The sequence below is a fragment of the Dromiciops gliroides genome, chromosome 1 (assembly GCF_019393635.1).
Source record: "Dromiciops gliroides isolate mDroGli1 chromosome 1, mDroGli1.pri, whole genome shotgun sequence".
In the NCBI taxonomy this organism is placed as follows: domain Eukaryota; kingdom Metazoa; phylum Chordata; class Mammalia; order Microbiotheria; family Microbiotheriidae; genus Dromiciops; species Dromiciops gliroides.
The window spans coordinates 655,855,592-655,878,544 of NC_057861.1; the positions used below are offsets into that span (position 1 = coordinate 655,855,592).

Below are 22,953 nucleotides of genomic sequence, written 5' to 3' on the forward strand. Positions count from 1 at the left end.
TTCTTATGGCACAATAGTATTCCATTACATTCATATATGACAAACTTGTTCAGCTATTCCCCAATCGATGGGCATCCCCTCAATTTTCGATTCTTTGCTACCACAAAAAGAGCTGCTATAAATATTTTTGTACATGTCGGTCCTTTTACCTTTTTTATAATCTCTTTGGAATATAGACCTGGTGGTGGTGTTACTGGGTCAAAGGGTATGCATAGCCCTCTAGCCCTTTGGACATAATTCCAAATTGCTCTCCAGAATGGTTGGATCAATTCACAAGTCCACCAATCAGCAAAAGTTTTTGCTAGAATAGGTTGAGATGGAATTATAACAACTTATGATTCCATAAAAGAACTTCTGAATTCCTGATCTTAGGGGAAGGGCATATGAGGTTGATGGAATAGTGCATTTGGAAGCCTGAGGAAAGATGCAACCAATACTGGAAAAGATTAGGAAAGATAAAATGTCTACTGTATGGAATCAGGTATCTCTGACTCCCAGATGATAGAAATACAATAATAAAAAATGGACTAAAATAAAAAAGAATTGTGTTGAGTAGAATGTGGGTTCAGAGGGCACAATAGAAGGGGATAGACAGAAATAGATTGGGATGTGGGAGGGATTGGGCTAAGGTAGATAGGAATGAAGGAATAGGAAATGGGCGTGAGGTGCACAAGTTTCACTTAGTTGGCCTGTATTTCTATATCACAGAAATTGAAATTGTAAGAGGTAGGTGTTAGCCATAAGGAATGTAGTACTATGGCAGCTACCCATAAAAGTCCTGTGAATGGCAGAGGAAAGGAAGAAAAGGTATTGTTTATTGAAATGAAGTGAAATAAATTCAGTTTAACTCATGAATTCTTTCTAAACTATGTATCTCTTCCTGTGCTCTATCACAGTTCTATGCACACAGTGGATGATTATTTAATGTTTATTGACTTAATGCATTAATCAGAAGTATACATAAAGACGAAGTAACATGCCTATCTAAATGCGCTCTCCTTATAAAGTATATTCAAGCTATACATATTTCTTTACTTGTTGACTCCACAGATTCCTGTCATCTCCTCTGAGAGTCATACATAAAAGCTTTCTACTTACCCACTCGGCAAAGAACAGTTTAATGGAAAACTTTTGGGGAGGGAAGAAAGTGCACATTTATATGAATAAACTTGAAAATGACTTGGTCAGCCAAGCAAGCTCACATTTTATAAATTAGAGCTTTATTTTTTTAAGGGAATTCACATGTTTTTCTCATTAGGGCTGCAGTCACCTTCATTTCTGTTCATGCGATTTCCTTTCCTTATTACAGTGCCTCCAGGTAAATCTATGGTACAAACAAATACAGCATCAGCCGTTACATAATGGATAAAGAGGGATCAGTCGTTTCCACTGAGTCCCCTTTATGTTGAAATGGCCTTTAGTTCTCATTTCCCTGATGTGGCTCCATAGAAAACCCATGTGTGTCTCATGTGACTCCTGTAGTTTGACCTCCTATTGCATATGAGGTGTGTTAACATATTTTATCATTGGTTATTGTGTTATCCCTTATTTTCCCTCCTCCTGTTTAAAATCACTCCAGTGGAATGCACGTCAGTGTGTGGAAACAATTTGTATGGAATTATATTGTTCCTATGGTTGAAGCAAACAATGAATGCTTGCACCATGCAAAGTATAAGCTATTCCTAGGGCATGGCCTGACAGGAATCCATCTGACCTCTGCCATATAATACTATGTTATAGTAAAGAGACATTCTTTCTATAAGGGTGTGGGAGCTTGTGTGGTTTAAATCTATGAAAAGGGCGTGAGGTTGTTGGGTTTTTTTCCAAACTAATCAATGAATTGTTATTCAATTTGCCTTTTGGCTTTTTTTCCTCTCTATTTTGAACAATTATTTTACTCTGGTCAACATCCACTCCTTTTTCATTGTTGTAGTGGTGGTGGTCTTTTTATAAAATGATTCTTATATAACTTAATTATAAATGCTAGTCTGTACTGCTGAAATGGGGATCCCTGGGCTGGGTGACATAATTCCCACATTACAAGTCTTCCGATTTTCAAATGAAAGAATACAGGGTGCCTTTCTGAAATTTTACCTGTAGACATAAAGTTTATATTATATCAACAATAATGTTACACATGTCACAGGAAATAGATAAATATGCAACGTGGCCTTCAATCCTATTTGGCCCCTCTTCTACTTCTGAAGGAATAGTGCTGGAAAAGGCTGGGCAGAGGTGGCTAAGAATCACATGGTGTTGTGGTCATTTATAAACATTAAAGTTCAGCAATGCTCCCTAATATTTGTTCTTGGGATAAGGAAGCAAGATAAAAATAAAACTGAAGATAGGGAGTTGTGCTATCATGAAAGGAGTTCTGGATATGGAATCAGAAAGTTTTTTGTTCTAATCCTATGCTATGTAGGAGAAAATGAGGGGACAGGAGCTGGAAATGGGGAAGGGATGATGAAGATGGTTTAGAGAAGTGATGTCAAACTCAAACAGAAATATACGTGCAAGCTTAGAAAGCCACAAATTAACTCTGTCTATGTTGTGTACTGTATTTTTATTCCCTTTGTTAAACAACTCCCAATTACATTTTAATCTGGTCCTGGTATACTTTCTGCCACATGTTTGACACCTCTCAGATGAAGAGCTTTGACATTGTGAAGAAGGCCAGAGAATGAGTCAGGGGGAGGAATTTGGGAGGTCTTGAGAAGTTGAAAGAGACAAAGGATATCTCTAGAAAAACTTCTTGGACTGGCTTAGAAGGTAATGAGTTCTTCCCCACTCAAGGTTTTTAAACATCAAGTTTGAGCGAACACTTAAGAGGTATGTTCAGGTGGGGACAAGGACACTTATTCGGGGGCAGACTGGACTAGATAGCCTGAGCTCTCTTCAAGCTCTGAAGCTCCACGAATAGCAGAAAGACTAGAGCTGAAGGACGACCAAAGGAAAAGAAGGATTCAAGTTGAAGGATACTAAGAAAAATAATATAGTGCAAGATTTTTGTTGTTTATTTTGTCTTTTGTTTTGGAAGCACAGAGAAAGGAAGACTTGGGGAGACAATAAAAGTTTTATTTAAATATCTGGACTGTTTCACTGAAGATGATTTGGATTTGCCCACTGAAATCCCAGAGGACAGAGCTATGAGTAATAAGTAGAAATGCCAAAGAGGTACATTTGAGTTTGACGTAAGTAATATTTTCCTAACAATTAGCACTAACCAAAAGTGGAATGGGTTGTCGTAAGAAAAGTATTTTGCAAACTTCAAACAACTATAGAAATGTGAGTCATTATTAGAGTAAATTCTTGTTGAGGTATTGCTTGAACTGGATGACCTTTGAACTCTCATTTCTGAAATTCTGTGATTTTAAAAAAACATTGCTTTTATATCACCTACATTTCACAACATATCCCTTTTCTCTTCCCATTCAGGGCATCCACACCTTATAACAAATAATATTTTTTTAAAAATTGTTCTGCAAAACTCACCAACATACCCACTAAGTCTGACAGTGGATGCAGAGTCTCACGCCTCTACAAAAAAAAAAAGTAGCATTCTCATACCTCTTATTTGGGTATAAGCTTGGTCATCATATTTTCATGATATTCAATATTGAATTGTCATTTTGTCATTGGTGGTCTTTTCACTTTCATTGTTGTGGTTATTGTGTATATCATTTTCCTGATTCTGTTTACTTCACTTTACATAATCAATTCACAGTTCTGTGATTATTATTATCATCGTTACCTGGAGAAAGTTGATTCATTTCTCAGGACTGATTTTTTCATCTATAAAATAAAAAGTTTGATTTAGATGATTTGTAAGGCCTCTTCACAAGCTAAATCCTATTATGAACATTCAAATCACAGGTAGTTTACAGGGAGAGGCTTGGGCTGTCTTCACATCTTGCTCATAAATGTATTTTGACCAAGATCAATAAGGATGACTTCAGAGAAAGAAAGGGGTCAATCCATTTACTTCTCCTTTAAAATGTTTCAGTATTAGGTATTTAATTTCTTCCCTTAAAATTTAAGAGTAAACCTAATGAATTTGTCTATCTGAACTTCACTAAGAGTACATCTTAAAGATTTTATGAATTTCTCAATGACTAGTGTCTTGATCAGGAGACAATGTCCTAAAAGAAAACACTAAGGAACAATGTCTACAGTCTTTCTGGCCAAATAATCTCATCAATATCAAGTAATTTTCTTTTTGTTATGAAAGGTAATCCTCCTCACATCCCAAGAAATAACAAAACTCAGTATAGTCAATAAGTATGTCTCGAAAGCTACACAGGTTTTTCATGGCTGTGGATAAAACATCTAGGCTTAGAGATATAAAATAATGACTTATGATAAGACATCTGAAGCATTTAAAGAATGGTTGAAAGAAATAATCTCCCAGATTTGAACTTCAGTGATGTTCAGATTGCAAGGCATATAGCTGACTATTACATGCTGACCAGCAAACATTCTTTTCAAGTTCAGGATTGTTGGGGAATTTTGAATTCTGCCAAAATATTGGTGGGAGAGATGACTCCAAAACTCAAGGCTAAATTTAGCAATTTTCCCTTTCAACCATGCTAAGATTTCTTTTTCCTTTTTAATAACAAGTAATACTCTGCATTGGTGAGAGTGAGAAGAATGTTTATCTTGGAGGGCCTCATTTTATAGGCTTATGGAATTGTTATTTCACAGAAGTGATAGGGATGTGAGTATCTGAAAAAAAGCAACAACCAAGAAGCTGTGAAATTCATACCCGATTTAATTGTGTAATAAAAGTATCTTTCATCCTGAATTATAAAGAGGGGGCAATTCTAGTATACTGGAAAGAACACTAACTTTGGAAGCAGAACAATTAAGCTAGAAGCCTGAGCTCTGCCATTTCTTACCTGTGCGACCTTCAACAAATTACTTCATCACTGTGGGTCTCAGTTTCCTCATCTGTCAAATAATGGAGTCAGGTCAAATGATCTCAAAGGTCCCTTTAGCTCTAGAGATATAGTACTGTGATTCCATGAAATGAAATTGTTTTGAAACCTGAATCTACTCAGTGGCCATTGTTTCATTCTTTGAACTTGTGTCATCCAGCACATTCTCTGGTACAAAGTAGGTGCTTAATAAATAATAAATGCTCTATATATTGTTATGCCCCCCGCCCCGAACATTAAATTGAAGACAATCAGCAACAAAGCTCCATATCAGTGCTTTTTGCAACACAGCTTGCCTGAGTTGGTATTATTTTCAAAATAGATTGTAATGTTGCCCATCTTTGGGTCAGCAACTAAATTGCTGTCAAGGGTCCAGTTTTTGTTTGTTTGTTTTTTGTTTTTTGGGGTTGTTTTTTTTATAAACATATGTAAGGAATCAAAACCGCTGCACTCCATTTTATTCTTGATATGTTAACTGATAACATGTCTCAATCAGTCACGCAAGAGTATGCTGAGGGGCAGCTAAATGGCACAGTAGATAGAGCACCGGCCCTGGAGTCAAGAGTATCTGAGTTCAAATCTGGCCTCAGACACTTAACACTTACTAGCTGTGTGACCCTGGGCAAGTCACTTAACCCCAATAGCCTCACTAAAAAAAAAAAAAAGAGTATGCTGAAAGCAAGAACTGATTGTTTAATTTCCAGTGAGCAGTTAGACCTCAGAAATCAGCAAATGCTGCAAATCAGGGCTTGATTTATTGATTTTTGATGGTTAATGGAGAAAATGTTAATAATAGAGATTAAACTTAAGTGTTTCCTGTGTATAGTTTCCCCTCTTTGCCCCCCACCTACCCCTGATACAGTTGTTAAACATTTATGAGCATACCCTGAATAAGACTTAAGACTAATGTCCTTGAAAGTTATTTGATGAAGTGAAATGCTACCTGACAATAACACTGTCCCAGTTTTCTGAGAGACCTCAAATATAGCATAAACTGGATGACACCATGAAGAGAGTGCTGGACTTGGAGTATGAAAGACCTGAGTTCAAATCCAACCCTGGACAGCTGTTATCTATACGACTCTGGGCAAATCAGTTAACCTGGCTTCCTCAATTTCCATATCTATAAAATGAAGATAATAATAGTGTCTAACTCTGGGTTTTTGTGAGATAAAAATGAGATAATATCTGTAAAGTGTTTTGCAAACATTAAAGCACTATATAAATGCTACTTATTATTCCCTCTGTATCCTCTATAAAAGCATTGTTAGCTAGAATAGGTGAACTGGAGAAAATCCAGTGAGCATAGATTTCTACCTGAACCCTTTTGAGATGGAACTGCTTGAGGAAGGAGGAGAAGCCTCAGTTTTGGTCTTGGTCAGTTCTCCTTTCTCCCTTTCACCCCTTTTGTCAGAGGGGATACTTCCAACTTTGAAGGGAATAATTCCCATTGTTATCCTAAATGATATCTCTGGATTACCTGGTAGCAGTGTCTGCATCAGAAGCCAAGCACCAATAGGACACAGATTCATCATGCTTGAGAGAAACTGGTTGAGTATCCCCCAAAATGGAAGAAAAGAACTTCCAGTATCCAGGAGCTGTGGTGCTCCTTTGTCACCTGTGTTCTAAGTCTGAGTCTACTTTCCCTTGAACTCTATGTATTTATGGAAGAATGTCTCACAGACATGGGGGAAGGGTGGTTTTGTACAGTTCTTATTGTATCATCTTAGTAAATACGTCTTTCTAAAAACTACTTATGGTTGGATGACTAAATTAATTCCCATATGATATTCTTAAAAGGGAAGCACACCAAAGGGTGTGGGACTTAAGCTTTTGGCATTAGAGAATCAACTTCTGATACCCCAGGAGTACCCCTAGAACCTTGGGGTTAAACTGTAGTTAGCCAAATTCTGGGGAATGGGCTCACTCAATGGGAGTAGGAGCTTGGATAATGTTTTAGAATTTATATGAGCTACACATTTTTTTAATGGACTTTCTCTTCCTGCTTGACTCTAGCTCTCCATCTCTAAGATAAGTGTTCCTTTCTATTTGGTGCAAAGAAACATGGATTTGGAGTGAGAGAACCTGAGTTTTCATCCCAAATCTCTTAATTACTACCTATCTGACTTTAGGCAATTTGCTCCCCTTCCTTGAGCCTCAGTTTTCTCTTATGTAAAATTAGGGGTTTGTATGGGATGACTAGTAAGGTTCCTGTCAGCTCTAAACTGATAACTCTATCATCCTATAGGTGCTGAAGATGTTGTGGGATCTCTGAAGGGTAGACAGGAATAGGTCCAAGGTAGAGAATTTTGATATTTTACCAGGCTGTGGTAGAGTTGTAGTCCCGAAACACTGGGCTAAAACAGATGACTCGAGCAGCTGTTGCATTGCAAGTGGAAATGAAATAGATGCAAGTGAGGACATCGGGAGAAATGCTTTAGGGATGCACTCAAGCAGAGCCTTAAGCAATGTGGCCTGGCTGTAAATGAGTGAGAAAACAATGTCCTAATGTTCTGGGCATAGGCATTTCCTGCTTCTCAAGGGAGGGTGATTCAAACAGCTTTAGTCTAGCAGTGGAGCAGCTCCGCCAATTTTCACCCCAGAGCTGATTCCCGTGTTTGGAGTTATTGCCTCCCCTAAGACAACTACTGTCCTTTTTATTTGCTATCCTTCTCAGCTAAACATCAAGACTTACTTCCATCCCCCTCACCACCTATTCTCAGAGTTATGGAAAGTTCCCCAGAGGTCATCTTCCAGGTCATATCTAAACAGGAATCTCCTAAATAAAATCCCAGACAATTGGGCATCAAGCTCTTCTCAAGACCTCTAGGAATGGGAAACACCCGTTCTACTTTTATACAACTACAAGCGTTATAAAGCATTTTTCTTCTATCAAGCTAAAACCTGCTTCTCTGATGCTTTTACCGATTGACCCCCATTCCACTTTCTGTTATATATCTAAACATCTCTAATTTCCCTTCTGCAGTGCCTGAAAACAGCTATCATGTTTCCATTAAGTTCTTCTTTTTTTCTTGGCTAAGCACCCTCATTTCCTTTAAATGATAGTGATATGGCATATGGTTTCAAATCTGCTCACAATTCTGATCAACCTGCTTGCTCCTACACTAACTAGTCCAAGTTGTTCCTAAAATGTGGGCCCCTAAATTGAACACATTTCTTTTCTAGATATGGCCTGAATAGATCAAAAGATGATGGAACTATAACATTCTTCACTCCGGATACCATGCTTCTGCTAATAAAGTCAAAGAAGTTTAGGGTTTGGGGTTTGGTTTGGATTTTTTAGTTTGAGGGAGGTTATTGGTCTGCCTAGATTAGATTCTACCTCTTTATTTTTTGTAAAGATCATAGAATTTATAGCTGGAATAGACCCAGAAACCTTCTATTCCAACTCACTTCTTTTACAGATGAGAAAACTTAGTCCCATGAAGGTCAGGCAACTTTTCCCAGGTTATGGTCAGAGGTGAAACTTGAACCTAACTTTTCTGACTCCTAAGTCAGTGTTTTTTTCTGGTTTTTAGGGTTTATCCCTCTATTCCTTCAATAACATATTCTAGAGTACTTTGGTGCTTGAAGAAGAACCAGCTGATGCCATCCTCCATCATAAGAAGAACTTTGAGAGTAAAAAACCTCGTTTCTACTTCCTTAATCCCTATGAATCATTCGGTCTGTTAAAGAGATCCTCTTTTCCCTATGTCACTTCCCTATGCTGCAGACTCCTCCCTTTTCATTGTGCCCCTTGTAACTCGCTTCTATTATTCACAAACTTCTCTGCATTTTCCTCTCACCTTCTTGGAGTCCTTGGACCTGAATACAAACTCAGTTGTCAACAATGTGTGACTATGGGCAAGTCACTAAACTTCCTGGATCCCTAGTTTTCTTCCTTATAAAATGAGAGAATTGGAATTCTTAGATCTCTTCCCGTTCTAGATCATTGATTTCCTCCAGAAGCATAATTTCTATTTATGATCACCACCCTCCCCTACCCCCCCCACACACACACTTGATCTCTCCCTGTTTACTGGCTGCTTGTCCAGTGCTTACAAATATGCCAAGTCTCCTTCCTTAAAAATAAATAAATTAAGGGGCAGCTAGGTGGCGCAGTGGATAGAGCACCAGCCCTGGACTCAGGAGTACCTGAGTTCAAATCCGGCCTCAGACACTTAACACTTACTAGCTGTGTGACCCTGGGCAAGTCACTTAATCCCAATTGCCTCAATAAAAAAACAAACAAACCCCCCCCCCCAAAAAAATAAATAAATTATATATATATATATAAAATTTGACCATATCATTCCCTCAAGATATCATTCTATATCTCTTTCTTTCTAGAAAAAAAAAGGCCATCTACTCACTATTTTTCTTCACCTCCCACTCCTTAAGTCCTTTCAATCTGGCTTCTATCTGAACCATTCAACTACTGTTCTCTCCAAAGTTACCAAAGATCTCTCAAATGCTAAATGCATGGATATTTTCTTTGCCCTCAGCAGCAGAAACAGCAGCAAATCTCTACCCTCACCTTAGGTGGAAGCCTTATTTTCCTGACCCTTCTGTGCTACATTAAAAAAAAAAAATCTGGAATCTCACTGCCTTAACCTCTCATCTCCCACCCTTTCATCAGGAAAAAAAAAAGCCTTCAGTCAATTCCATTCAATCAAACAACTTTCTAGAGAAGCACACAACTGCTAATTGCTATTTGCAGTACGATTGACTTGGTTCACACAACACAAGGTCCCTGGATCCCTCTTCAGTGGAATAACTGGATATACTCCCGTCTCTCTGGCTGCTGCTGACTTGGACCAGCCTTCAAGCCTTATGCCATTACTAGTAAACAGGAGAAAGAAAAGATGAGGGTCATTGAATCCAGAAACTGGAGGCTGGAATCTTTCTACTCAGTGACCCTTTGCTCCCCCATTTCACTTTTCATTCCCAGCTCCAGCACTCTGACCTACCAGATCATTTCCCCCTACCACTCACTCTCAATCCTTCCAATTAGAGTCCACACAAACTACTCTTTGATAAATCTGGGGATTTTCCCTCTAAACAGCCATTGGGGGAAAAATCTGAATAGAAATTACAGCATTGCAGTGTAATGGAATAGACAATAGATTTTGAGCCAGTGTGCCTTGGTTCAGCTCCCAGCCCTGATTTGAATACCAGCCTTTGCCAAATGCTACTTATGTGACCTTAGGCAAGTAATTTTTAACCTCTCTGCATCTCAGTTTCTGGATCTATAAAATGAGGGGTTGGATTCGATGTACCGTAATGTCCCTTCAAACTCTAACTATATAGGATTCTATTACCCAAGGACTTCGTCCAAGCCCGCTGGGTACCCTAGGCATCTAATTATATGCTTAGATTTGTTCTCTGATAGAATGTAAACTCCTTGAGAACAGGGACTATTTTTCATTTTTGTGGTATCCCCAGAACCTAGCACAATGTCTCGCACGTAATAGACATTAAATAAATTTTTATGGATTTAATAAGTTATTGAGTAACAGTGCTGCTTTCTTGAGATTGGGGAAACCAGAAGAATTTTAGAGTTGAATGGAATTTGAGTGGCATATTAGTTATTTTCCTGTAGCTGTACTTAGCTTTAATTTGTAGAAATATATAATAATAATATTAAAAATAACAATAACAATAAACAAAAAACAAACCAAAAAATAAAGAAATATATAATAATAAATCAAAACTAATCAGGAAACTTGGGTTTCAGTTCCAGCTCTTGTACCACTTTTGAAGCTTTGGACAGATCACTTCCTCCTTTAATTTCCTCTTTTCTAAAATAATTTTTTGCTGGATTTGGAATCTGGAGACCTGGGTTCAAGTAGTTCCTGATCTACTACCTTTTTTTTTTTCAGGGCAATGAGGATTAAGTGACTTACCTAGGGTCACACAGCTAGTAAGTGTCAAGTGTCTGAGGTCAGATTTGAACTCAGGTCCTACTGAATCCAAGACTGGTGCTTTCTTTATCCACTGTGCCACCTAGCTGCCCCTGATCTACTACATATGATCTAAATGAAATCAAGCAATTCATTTACCTCTCTGGGCTTCAGTTTCCTCATTTATAAAATGAGGGACACTCAGATCTCTTCTGGTTCTAGAACTATGGACCAAATTGTCTCTTCTAGATCTAAACCTAAGTTCCTATTCTCTTCCATTTGGAGATCAAGGGGGCAGCTAGGTGGTTCAGTGGATAGAGCACCGGCCCTGGAGTCAGGAGTACCTGAGTTCAAATCCGGTCTCAGACACTTAACATTTACTAGCTGTGTGACCCTAGGCAAGTCACTTAACCCCAATTGCCTCACTAAAAAAAAAAAAGAAAAGAAAAGAAAGCACCAGCCCTGGATTCAGGAGGACCTGAGTTCAAATATGACCTCAGATACTTGAGACCTTGACACTTACTAGCTGTGTGACCCTGGGTGAGTCACTTAAGCCTCATTGCTTGGCGTAAAAAAAAAATAATAATTAAATTAAAAATTGGAGATCAATAAAGGATCAGATTTGTGCCAAAATTGAAAGAAAAATAAGAATGCATTAGGTTAAATAAAGTAAGTTGTTAAAGGTAATTAATTACTTTGGGGACAGTATTCCTTTTTGATTTCAATCCTGTCTTACAGAAGTTCAGAATTAATTTCTTAAACCCGTTTAACACATGGGATTATATTTCTTGCAGAATTTGGCAAGCATTCCATTAAACCTTGTCCCACTTGTAGTTTCAAACTCACAACACATGGCACAGAAAAGGAACTCTAAGAGTGAGGTGGGAGGATTTATTTTAAATGAGGTGAGAATGTCAGTGAATAATCTTATTTTAAAGTAACTTTCCCCCTCCCTCCCCTTTTTACCACACACAGTAAAATGATAAGACTTCTGTGGCAGTATATGTATCCCAAAGCCATTCATCCAAAATATCTGGGTTGATTTAGTTAGCCACTTCTGGAAGACAGTTTGATGTCATCGTTTTAGAACTTTTTACTTTCCTCATCATTGTGGTAATGCGTTTGTTTTCCTCTGAAGCTTTTCTGCATAAAATGGGATGTTGTGGTTTCCATTTCAAATTAAGTGAGCATCATTTTTGTTTCTTAAAATAAGAAATCACTTTGAACAAAATTAAGTGGTCATTGAAGAGAATCTATTATGAGTTTTTGAAGACAAAGTAAGACTATTAATTGCTTACATATAGATACAATTTAAAGACTTATAAAGTATTTTGCACATATCATTGTTACTTCAAAATTGCCCTATGTGTAGACGTTATTATTAAGTCTATTTTCCCGATGGGGAAATAGAAGCTTAGGACATTTAAAGAGGTTTTTGTTTGTTTGTTTGTCTTTTTCATAGTCAAAAAGCTAGTAATTGTGTGAGGCAGCTCAGAGTCCAGGTCTTCCTCTTTCTTAAATTCAGCATTATATTCACTATGCCAAATTACCAATCATTGAAAACAACTTTCATTTGAGTGTGATTCACCCCTTTGCAGCCATTGTTAGACTCAGTAACCCTCTGTGAGTTTTCAGTAGTTTAAATCAATGAGATTTGGTAGTTGTAATCTCTGGCTAATTTTTCACATATATTATGTCATATATGTGCCTTATGTATGTTAGTGTTATAGAATTATTTTTTCCATTTTAATAGAAATTCTACACCATTTAGTATCAATTCTTTACAAAGAATGGGTTTAATAGTCTTAATGTCTTCATTTTTTGATTTACTGAGGGATATCTTCTTTGTTTATTTTTTTGTGCTGCTAAAGTAAATAAGTATTTTACTTATATTTTTTGTTTGTATCTGTTGAGAAATCTGTGAGGAAACTGATAATTTTACTGTTATTCTGGAGAATTAACTATGCTGACTGAGTGAAGCAGCGGTAAGAGATTAAGAGAATTTCTTTATTGAGTGACAATGCTTACCTTGCCGGAAAAAATGGGAAGGCGGTTCTTGAAAGACCTTTATTGTTATATTTCATGACATGAATGGTGGGATTTTGTTTCTAGATTTGAGAAGTTAATAGTAGCAGTAAAGACTAGAGGAGTCTCTCACAATAAATATATTGTAAATAGTTATTTATTCCCTTTTTTGTTAACAGATTTTATAGTAATATCGATGTTTATTTAAATCTAGTAGATTAGGAAGTTTGATATTTCATATTTATAAATATAACTGGATATACCTATAGAAAGAATAAGATGAGTAAATACTATGGGAAGAGCTTTTCTAATTTACTTAATAAATAGTATTTAATAACTGGGGTAGGTGCTCAAAGCTAATAAATTTATGAGAAACATGTTACAATTGTATTACCTCTTAAGGAAATATAAGAACATATGTCTTTTGATTGCTTTAGAACCCTGGATGAGAATGAATAAGGTAATGAGTCAAGCAACAAACCAAAGGTTGGAGGTTCAGTGTGGTTGAAGACTAATGGATGTAGCCAGCACCCAAACAGCTCACATATGAGATAGTTATCTTTAAAACTCTCCTACTCTTAAAGGTTGTTGACCCTACACCATGTTAAACATAGAGTTTCATCTGGGATTTAAAATTTTGTTTCCCTTTCCCATGGCTATTTTTTTCATAGAACAATAAATGTAAAATGTCTGACAGTACTATGGATGATGATTAATATTAGTTTGCCTGTTTTGCTGTTTTATTTTATATAGTAATTATATATAACTATAGGTTGTTTCATTGTTTTTTTTACTTAAATATTTTATTGTTTTCTCATTTCCAACTCTTTGTGACCTCATTTGCAAAGATACAGGAGTTGGTTGCCACTTCTTTCTCCAGTTCATTTTACAGATGTAGGAACTGAGGCAAAGAAGATTAAGTGTCTTGTCCAGGGTCACACAACTAGTAAGTGTCTGAGGGCAGATTTTAATTCAGGAAGATTTGACTTCCTTATTCCAGGTCTGGCACTCTGTCCATTGTACCACCTTACTTATATATACAGCATGTTTAATGATTAGTTTAGATACAATTGTATGTTATCGCTATTTGAAAAAAGAGGTGGATAGATTTAGCAAGTATTATATATTGACTGGCATAAAAACATATGTAGAGGGAAAGCTAGGTGGCACAGTGGATAGAGTACCGGCCCTGGAGTCAGGAGTACCTGAGTTCAAATCTGACCTCCGACACTTAACACTTACTAGCTGTGTGACCCTGGGCAAGTCACTTTACCCCAATTGCCTCACTAAAAAAAAAAAAAAACCACATATGTAGAGATCTTTTGATCATAGGCATAAGTCTTAAGTATAAGAATAAGGGCATTATAAGATTATTTTAAATAACTGAGAAAAGTTGTGGAAAATGTAGTGATAATTAGTAGTATAGGTCCAGGAGAAACTATTTGGTTAGTATTTTTTAAACTCTCTGAATCAGTTGTTTACTCCAAATTCTCAACCCACAGACAGCAGAGTATGGTGCCTGGAAATTGATCTCTAAACTCTCCATCGAGGAGGAATTAATTTTTAAAACCAAGTGTTTCCATGCATAAAATAATTTACCTTTAGACCATATACACATATATAAATATATGCAAGTGAAACATATTAATAGATACATAGACATAAACATATATATGTATATACATACTGTATTTGTATATGTTCATATATACACAATTTGTGTACATAATATACACAGATACATACATACACACATATGCCTTCATACATGCAGGCAGCTTGGAGTAATAGAGTATGAGCTTTAGGGTAGGAAAGATCAAGGTTCAAATCCTGCCTCATACATATAGCCCTAATACCATGGAACAATCAATTTCTTTCAATCCACTGGCAATTCTCTAAGGCTTCATGTTACAGATGAAGTTGTCACATATATAGGTGGAGGGAGGAGTTCCCTACAGTAATCAAATCACAACAAATATGCAAGATGCCATGTTAGAAGATAGATATTTCTATCCATCTAGAACTTATCTGGTGCAGTTTCACTCAAATGGGAGCATTTCCTTTGTCTTTCAGTTCATTAATCAGTTCTCTTTTCAGTCAGCTATTTGGCTGCCCTCCTACATTTCCTATCTTGTGCATGGAGATATTTCTGTTATTTTTAGAATCCCAAATATTGTTTCCATATGATTCTTTGTCACTTGAAGTTCCTCCTTCCCATCTGTTCCTTTACATTTATTTCTGAAGACCTTCATTAAATTCATGGTCTTCATTTTCTTTGTTGCCTTTCTCATCATAGTGTTCTGTATTTCCTCAAGGTTATAAATCCCTTAACCAGTTTTCTCCACTGGAACAATATTTGGAAAGGTCCAATAATATGCTTTATTATATGTGTACCTTCCCTACAACTTTCCCCCCAAAATCCCCCAACTACAATAACAGTAGTTATGTCTTTATGCATACAGCAACTATTTCCATTTTTTCCTCACTCCATGATCAACAAGTATTTATTGAGTACCTATTCTGTGCACGTGTGCATAGCCTTTTACTAAACAATAAGAAGGAGTACAAGTAATGTCAAGTAATGAATGTCAAGGGATAAGTGCTCTGGCATGTTTGGGGATTGGGTGTAATGGATCATGCTGCCAAGTGTCAAACAGGACTGGCAGTCACAGATGAGTTGCAATCTGCATCACTGAAGGGAGTACCCACTTCGATGAGATCATAAATTCATTAGGGTCTCAGGGCATACAAGGGACCAGAAGTTCCTTTTATGTATTCCCTGAGTGGCCTGTTCTCTACTAAACTGCATTCCAGTCATGTAAAACATGCTACCAATTATGCCAGTCACATAAGAGTTCTGGTCATGAACCATATGCTCCCTATTCCCCATGTTTCTGGTTCTACAAAAGGGTTTTGGGGATTTTTTTTTTCTTTTTCTTTTTCTTTTCTTTCTTTCTTTCTTTTTTTTTGTGGATAGCTTTCTGTAAGCCTGTGATATGTAAAGATAAAACTTCAGGACACTGACATTTAAATGTTAATGGATTTTCTTGATCATGGCCATGATCCAAACTCAGCTAAAAGTTCAGTCGTGGATGAGAAACAGTTTTAAATTCCCCCACTGCCATCCCTAATGATATAGACTCAGAAAATATTTCTCAATTAAGGAAAAAATGTGACCTCTAAATCACCTTAAAAGTGGCCAATATACTCTCAATAGATCCAAAATTAAACGGAATTCAATTAAATTAGGTGATTAATTCAATTAACTACTATATTATTAAATAATATGGTAGAAAGAGCATTGTATTTGGAGTCATGGGCCCTACCTTCTAATCTCTACTCTGTTGCTCACTACTTGTATAACACTGAGAAAGTCTCAGTCTCAGTCTCTCTCTGTCTCTGTCTCTCTTCCCCTTCCTTCTCCCCTCCCTTTCTACCTCAGTATTCTTGTTTTTAAAATGAAAGAGTTGAACTGGCTTTCGTATCTGCCACCTCTATGTTATTTGGAAATGAATTAAATTGGAATAACAACCTTATATTGTTTTCCTGTCAGAAGCCTTTGTGCTCAAGTTTGGAGATTTGAGGATATAGCTTTTTTTTTCCTGGTCTGTTGCTATAGAGATTATATGAGGTCATCCTAAGTAAAATGGGTATATTCTCCAGACTATTGAAGATGAGTGTGTTAAATTGGTCTTTTCTATCTTGGCCAGAATTGAAAGATGGGTCAGAGAGAGAATGACATGAGATAGGAAGACATTGAGTCCCTAAGGACAGTAACTTCTCTAATGGAGATGAGTTTCTGCTTCAGCCCTCCTCAAGGAGAGACAAATAAAGGAATGACCTGGTTTTACTATGAGAGGCATTATAGTGGAAGGACTGTATGACTTAGAGCAAGTTCAAAGTAATGATGTCAGGATTTCAAATCAAAAGGGAACTCTTTCGATCTAATCACTCAAATTATAGATAAGTAAAATAAGGAGACACAGAGAAATGATGTAATTTGACCAAGATTCCACAGATAATTGTCAGAGCCAAGATTTGAACACATTTCCTGGCTTTAAATCCAATCTATGTTCTGTTAGACCCCTGGGTTTAACATTTACTAACTGAATAACCTTGGGCAAAATATATATTGAACCTCAGTTTCCTCATCTATAAAATGTGGTGCCAAGATTTCTTTTTGGTCTACTGTTTGGAAATTCTAACATGGACCTCTAATAAGGGTGCCTGTGCACAGACAACATATTCCAACAAGTGGACAAAGCATATCAGACTCACTGGCTACCACATTTCTTTCTTTTCTATTGTTTTCCATGATACTAGTAAAGGTCATTACAAGGATGAGTCAAGGTATGGAAAATTTGCTCCTTGGAATTATACATATGGGGTATAATACTTTTGGTTACTGTATTTTTCCACTCTTGAAGGAGAAATCCTCAGAAGTTCTTGTTAGTAGATATGGTAAGAATTTGTTTGAGAATGAACCTTAAGGAAGTGTCAGCTTTATGAACCTAGACTACCTGGGCTATATAACCAGACAGTCATGTAAATGAATGGGCATACCCTCATGTAAGATAGTGTGGTAAAATAATGGAATTTGGCAGATGCCCCGGGATCCGACTTGGTTGACAGTAGTGTTTGAATTGGGTGTGACTGAGAAACTACTAAGTACCCACTTAAGACGATTAGATTTTTAGCCCCCTAGTTTAAACTTGTCCAACCCTGAGAAGGAGTGTCGTCAGAGACTGTGGACTACATCATCAACAGGGAACCAGTCTCAGCCACACTACTTGAAGGACCTCTCCTTTGGGGGAGGGAGAAAAAGGTAGAAAAAGGGACCCCAACAGGAAGTGACTCACTTGCGGTCTCTTTCTGGCCTTGGAGGAGCATTCGGAATGGACAAGAGACTGGTTGCTGATCCCATAGAAATTATGGACCCCCTGGTGGTGAGTTAAATCCAGCCCTTTGAATTAGCTGAGCTGGGTTTGTGACAGCCCTTGCTTGAAGAGCTAGGGAGATTATCTATTTTTCCTTTTCTCTATTCCCTTGTCCTTGACTTTATTAATTTCACCTTTGCTGTATATTTTATTCCCATTAAATAAAACCTGATTTGTTTGTGGAAAAGAGGCTGTTAAGCTCCTTTCTTATTAGCCTGGGAGAAATAACTAAAAAAGGCAGTTCGGAGGGGAGTAAACTTTGGACCTAGAGGTTCCTCATTATTTCTGAACCCCAATATTATGGCAAGCCACCCAATTAACTCTCCCCATATTAAATTTGGCCCCTACAGTTGGTAGCTAAGACAACATAGTAGATAGAGTGCTGGAATTGGAGTCAGGAAGTATTGAGTTCAAATCATACCTCAGATACTTAATGAGTTGTGTCACCTCTCTCAACCTCATTTTCCTCATCCTACCACATCATTAAGCTAGAGAACAATCAGGATAGATACTTGATGATTTAATGAATGAATAATTCAGTGAATTAGTGAATAAGTAAAAAGTTATTTATTAAGCAATTATTATATATGCCTAGCATTCTGTATCCCTAGAGATAAAAATACAAAAGTGGGAATGTTCCTGACCTTAAATGAGCTTCTATTCTAATAAGGGGGCCACCCATAGATAGTAGTAGTCATAATTCAAGAATGTCAGGGGAAGTTACAAGGATGGTTAATTGATTCATGGAGCAGTAAGGCAATGTGACTTTTCCTAGAACTATGATGGTATTGATATGAGTTCCTGGACCCATTGTAAAAAGTGGAGGATGAGAATTACTCATTCAGTCACCAAGCAAGCTAACTCACTTCTCCAACTCAAAAGTTCCAAAAATGAGTGGCTTAACTCCCCCAAGGGCTAGAACCATTTTTTTCTGGTTGTCACATCTGGAAGCTCTCTTCAAGGTATCTAGAGTTTGGGAGTTTGGGTCATAACAGGGAAATGGACAAGATAGTGAAGGACCTCAAGATCATGTCGAAAGAGCAGGAGATGAAGGAACTAAGGTTGTTATTGTCATTCAGTTGTTCTTCAGTTATACCCAACTCTTCATGACCCAATTTGGGGTTTTCTTGGCAAAGATACTGAAATAGTTTGCCATTTCCTTATGCAGTTTATTTTACAGATGAGGAGCCAAGACAAACAGGGTTGAGTAACTAGCCCAGGGTCACTTAGCCAGTAAGTGTCTGAGGCTGGATTTGAACCCTAGAAGAGGAGTTTTCCTGACTCCAGGCCCAGCATTCTATCCACTATGGCACCTAGCTGCCCAACTCTTTTGCTGTCTCCTCTTGAAGTGGGGTTGTTAGCATACAAAAGAATAGACAGAAGGGGTATGTTAGCCATGTGGGAGAGTGATTATGCTTTTTCATTTGTCCTCAGAGAATAGAAATAGGAGCAACAGGTAGGATTTGCAGGAAGGCTGATTTCAGCTCAATTGAAGGAAATATTTCCTAACAATAAGAGCCATACAAAAGTGGAATGGACTGCCTTAGAAGGTAATAAGTTCTCCTAAACTAAAAATCTTCTAGGGAACACTAGATGACTACTCGTGGGAGATGATTGAGAGAGGATTCTTGTTGATATATGTTTCAGCAGATGGTGAGGTCACTTCCAACTCTTAATATTCCATGATTCTGTGTAAATCTTAAAATTCCATATAAATGTCAATTTTATTATTGCCAAACAATATTAATCAGGCAAGCATTATGTGGGATATACCTGTATGTCTGCACATTCCTCCTGCCCTACTCATTCGGTACACATAAATTACAGATTGTTTTTTGAATCAATGAAAAGTCAGCTCTGAGATGCCAGTGTACCAAAACCAGTTTTGAAAATTACCATGTTGTGGATGTATGTCAAGGATTTCTGTGGGGAAATATAAAAGAAAAAGATTGAGGGGAACATTCAGACCCTGGCCTCCTTCTGTAGAACTAAGACTCATAGGCAAACAATGGGTGATGGGGTCATAAGAAAGAAGGCAACACACAGATCCCCTTCCCCTCAACACAAACTTATTGTAGAGATGTAGAAGGGAGTGGTTTAACAAGTTTTATCTCTTTTAGTTCTGGGATTTTTCATACCTTTTGAGTTCCCTTATTTTTATGATGCAATGATTTCTTTAGAAGTTTCTGCAGTAATGAAATAAAATCACACTAAAGCTCTGGGGGGCTAAAGACCTATCTTATCCCCTTCTTCTTTACTGACAAATCACTTCAAAATAGAAATTTGAATCATATGAATTGCTGTGCTTGTACAAATACAAACACAACAAAAATATTCAAAATGCCTACTCTCTGTCTTGAGAGTACTAAACTATGGTAACAGAGGATAAAGTTTGGGTGCAACAAAGTCACTTCCCTCAAGGACTGTACAGTCTTCTAGGGGAATAAGACACTAACCTAGAAAACTATAGTACACAAAATCACAAGATAAGACACTTACAAAGCCATATGCTACATTTTGATGAAAGTAGTTTCCAGAGAAACCCATTTTTGAATTTTTCATACCTTTATTTTACTTTTAAAATGTGGTTTTGTGCTGAAATTTTCCAAATATTCTCCATCCAAAGATGACTCTTATTTCAGGAAACTTTGAGCAAGATCACTTTAGTTATTTTTGAGTTGGGCAGGAGTTGGGGGGGGGGAGGGGAATGATTTTTTTTTCTTCTTCTCTAAGAAAACATTTTGACTTTCACTGAATCGTGAAATGTCACTGCCATAAACTTCCACTTTGGAGAAATCAGCCCTTACTGAAGAAGTTCTCTCAAAACACATTTTTGTGAAAAACTTTTAAGATGAATAGTACTAAATGACAACTTTTAGCAAATACAGGGAAACATTTTCCATTTGTCTTGGGGAGGGGAATGGAGGGAAGAAGTTTAACACTATTCATATCACAAGGTATTGTTTGTAGGTGTGAACAGGATGAGCCAAAGTTCTTGTCTTAGACCAAGTGAAAATTAAAGAGCAAGAGGAATTATGCTTTGAAAGTTGGAAACTGCAACTTTAATATCTCTGTTGACTGTGATGAGTATTGCATGGCAGTAGCTTTTTCATGGGATTCTAGGAATTTAAGTCTGAAGGGCCTGTAGAACTCATCTTTTTTAAAGAAGAAACACAGAATATAAAACTAGGTTTTCTTACCTCAAATCTCATGCTCTTCTTCTTCCACCTCAATGCATCCCATCATTTTGAGCAATTTAATCATATACTGGAGTGAATATATACACTATCTTTTTTTATGAATTCAAGATGTAACCATTGCTAGAGAAATAGTTAGGATTGCATATAAGTATTTTTTCCACTCTTGATGTGATAGATATGACATATGTTTTCAACATGATGTTTGAAAAGAACATAATTGTATCAGTAGGTGGAGGAGGCCACTAAGAAATATTTGATTAGTCGATGACCTTTTTGGTGCCGTGCCGGACCAGACTACTTAGAAGTGTGGCTTGGAGGAGGAAGTGCCGAAGGGTTGGAATATTCTTCAGCCAGCCATACCCCATGCCTGGAACAGACTCCCTTCACATCTCTGTCTGCTGAAATCCTTCTCTTCCTTCAAGACTCAGATGATAAAAAAGATATTGACCATGAGACAGTGGCGGAAGAATAGATCATTGGAGAGAATTCACCTCCTGATTATTCTGAGTACATGACAGACAAGAACCTTCCTCCTGGAGGAATACCTGGTATTGACTTCTCAGATCCTAAGCAACTGGCTGAATTTGCTAGAATGAAGCCAAGAAAAATTAAAGAATATGATGCTCCAAGAACAATAGCTTGCCCTCATAAAGGATTCACAAAGATGTTCAGGGATAATTCTGCCATGAGAAAACATCTGCACACCCATGGTCCTAGAGTCCACGTATATGCAGAATGTTGAAAAGCTTTTGTTGAGAGTTCAAAACTAAAACGGCATCAACTGGTTCATACTGGAGAGAAGCCCTTTTAAGTGCACGTTTGAAGGCTGTGGGAAGTGCTTTTCACTGGACTTCAATTTACGCACACATGTGTGAATTCATACTGGAGACAGGCCCTATGTGTGCCCCTTCGATGGCTGTAATAAGAAGTTTGCTCAGTCAACTAACCTGAAATCTCACATCTTAATACATGCTAAGGCCAAAAACAACCAGTGAAAAGAAGAGGGAAGAATATTCTCGAGCTTGAGAAGCATCTTCCAGGAGTATGATTGGAAATAAATATGCCTCTCCTTTGTATATTGTTTCTAGGAAAGAATTTTAAAAGAAAAGATTGAATCCTACACACCTAAAGGACATGTTTTGATAAAGTAGTAAAAATAAAAATAAAAAACAAAAGAAAACAAAAGAAAAAAACAAACAAAAAAACTCTTTTAAGATGACGTTGCTAAAATGCTCTATCTTGCTCTGTAGCCCAGTTTCAAGAACACAGTGTTTAATATAAAGTGCAGCCCCAGTAGGAGGCTAATTCATGAATTTGCATCAAAAAGACAATTCTTTATACAACAGTGCTAGAAAATTGGACTTCTTTTCATTCTTATAAATATGAAGCTCACCTGTTGCTTACAATATTTTTAATTTTGTATTTTACAAGTGTGCATATTGTACACTTCTTGGGGATATGCTTAGTAATGCTATGTGTGATTTTTTCTGGAGGTTGATAACTTTGCTTGCAGTAGATTTTCTTTAAAATAATGGGAAGTTACATGCATTCTTCAAAAGTATTTTCCTGTAAGAAAAAGTTATATAGGTTTTGTTTGTTATCTTAATTTTGGTTGTATTCTTTGATGTTAACACATTTTGTATAATGGTATCATATAGCTGTATTGAAATCATGTAGTATCAAATATTAGATGTGATTTAATAGTGTTAATCAATTTAAACCCATTTCAGTTACTTTTTTTTGGAAAAATACTGCCAGATGCTGATGTTCCCTGTAATTTCTCTTTGCCTGTTCAGTTACAGAAAGTAGTGCTCAGTTGTAGAATGTATTGTACAGGCATTGACTTTTTATTACCACCCAGTATATACATTCCCTGTAATAGAAAGGGCAACAATAAAATAGTGGTCCTAAAGAAAAAAAAAATGTCTACTCCATTTCTCATATGGCAACCAGA

The 22,953-nt window shown here is 37.0% G+C and overlaps 1 protein-coding gene and 1 pseudogene across 1 annotated transcript in view; both read left to right on the forward strand.

The window, feature by feature from the left end:
- ADAMTSL1 (ADAMTS like 1) overlaps positions 1 to 22,953 on the forward strand; it is a 1,070,304-nt gene that overhangs the window by 549,562 nt on the left and 497,789 nt on the right. The window lies entirely within an intron of this gene.
- On the forward strand, positions 757 to 21,994 carry LOC122736739 (annotated as a pseudogene).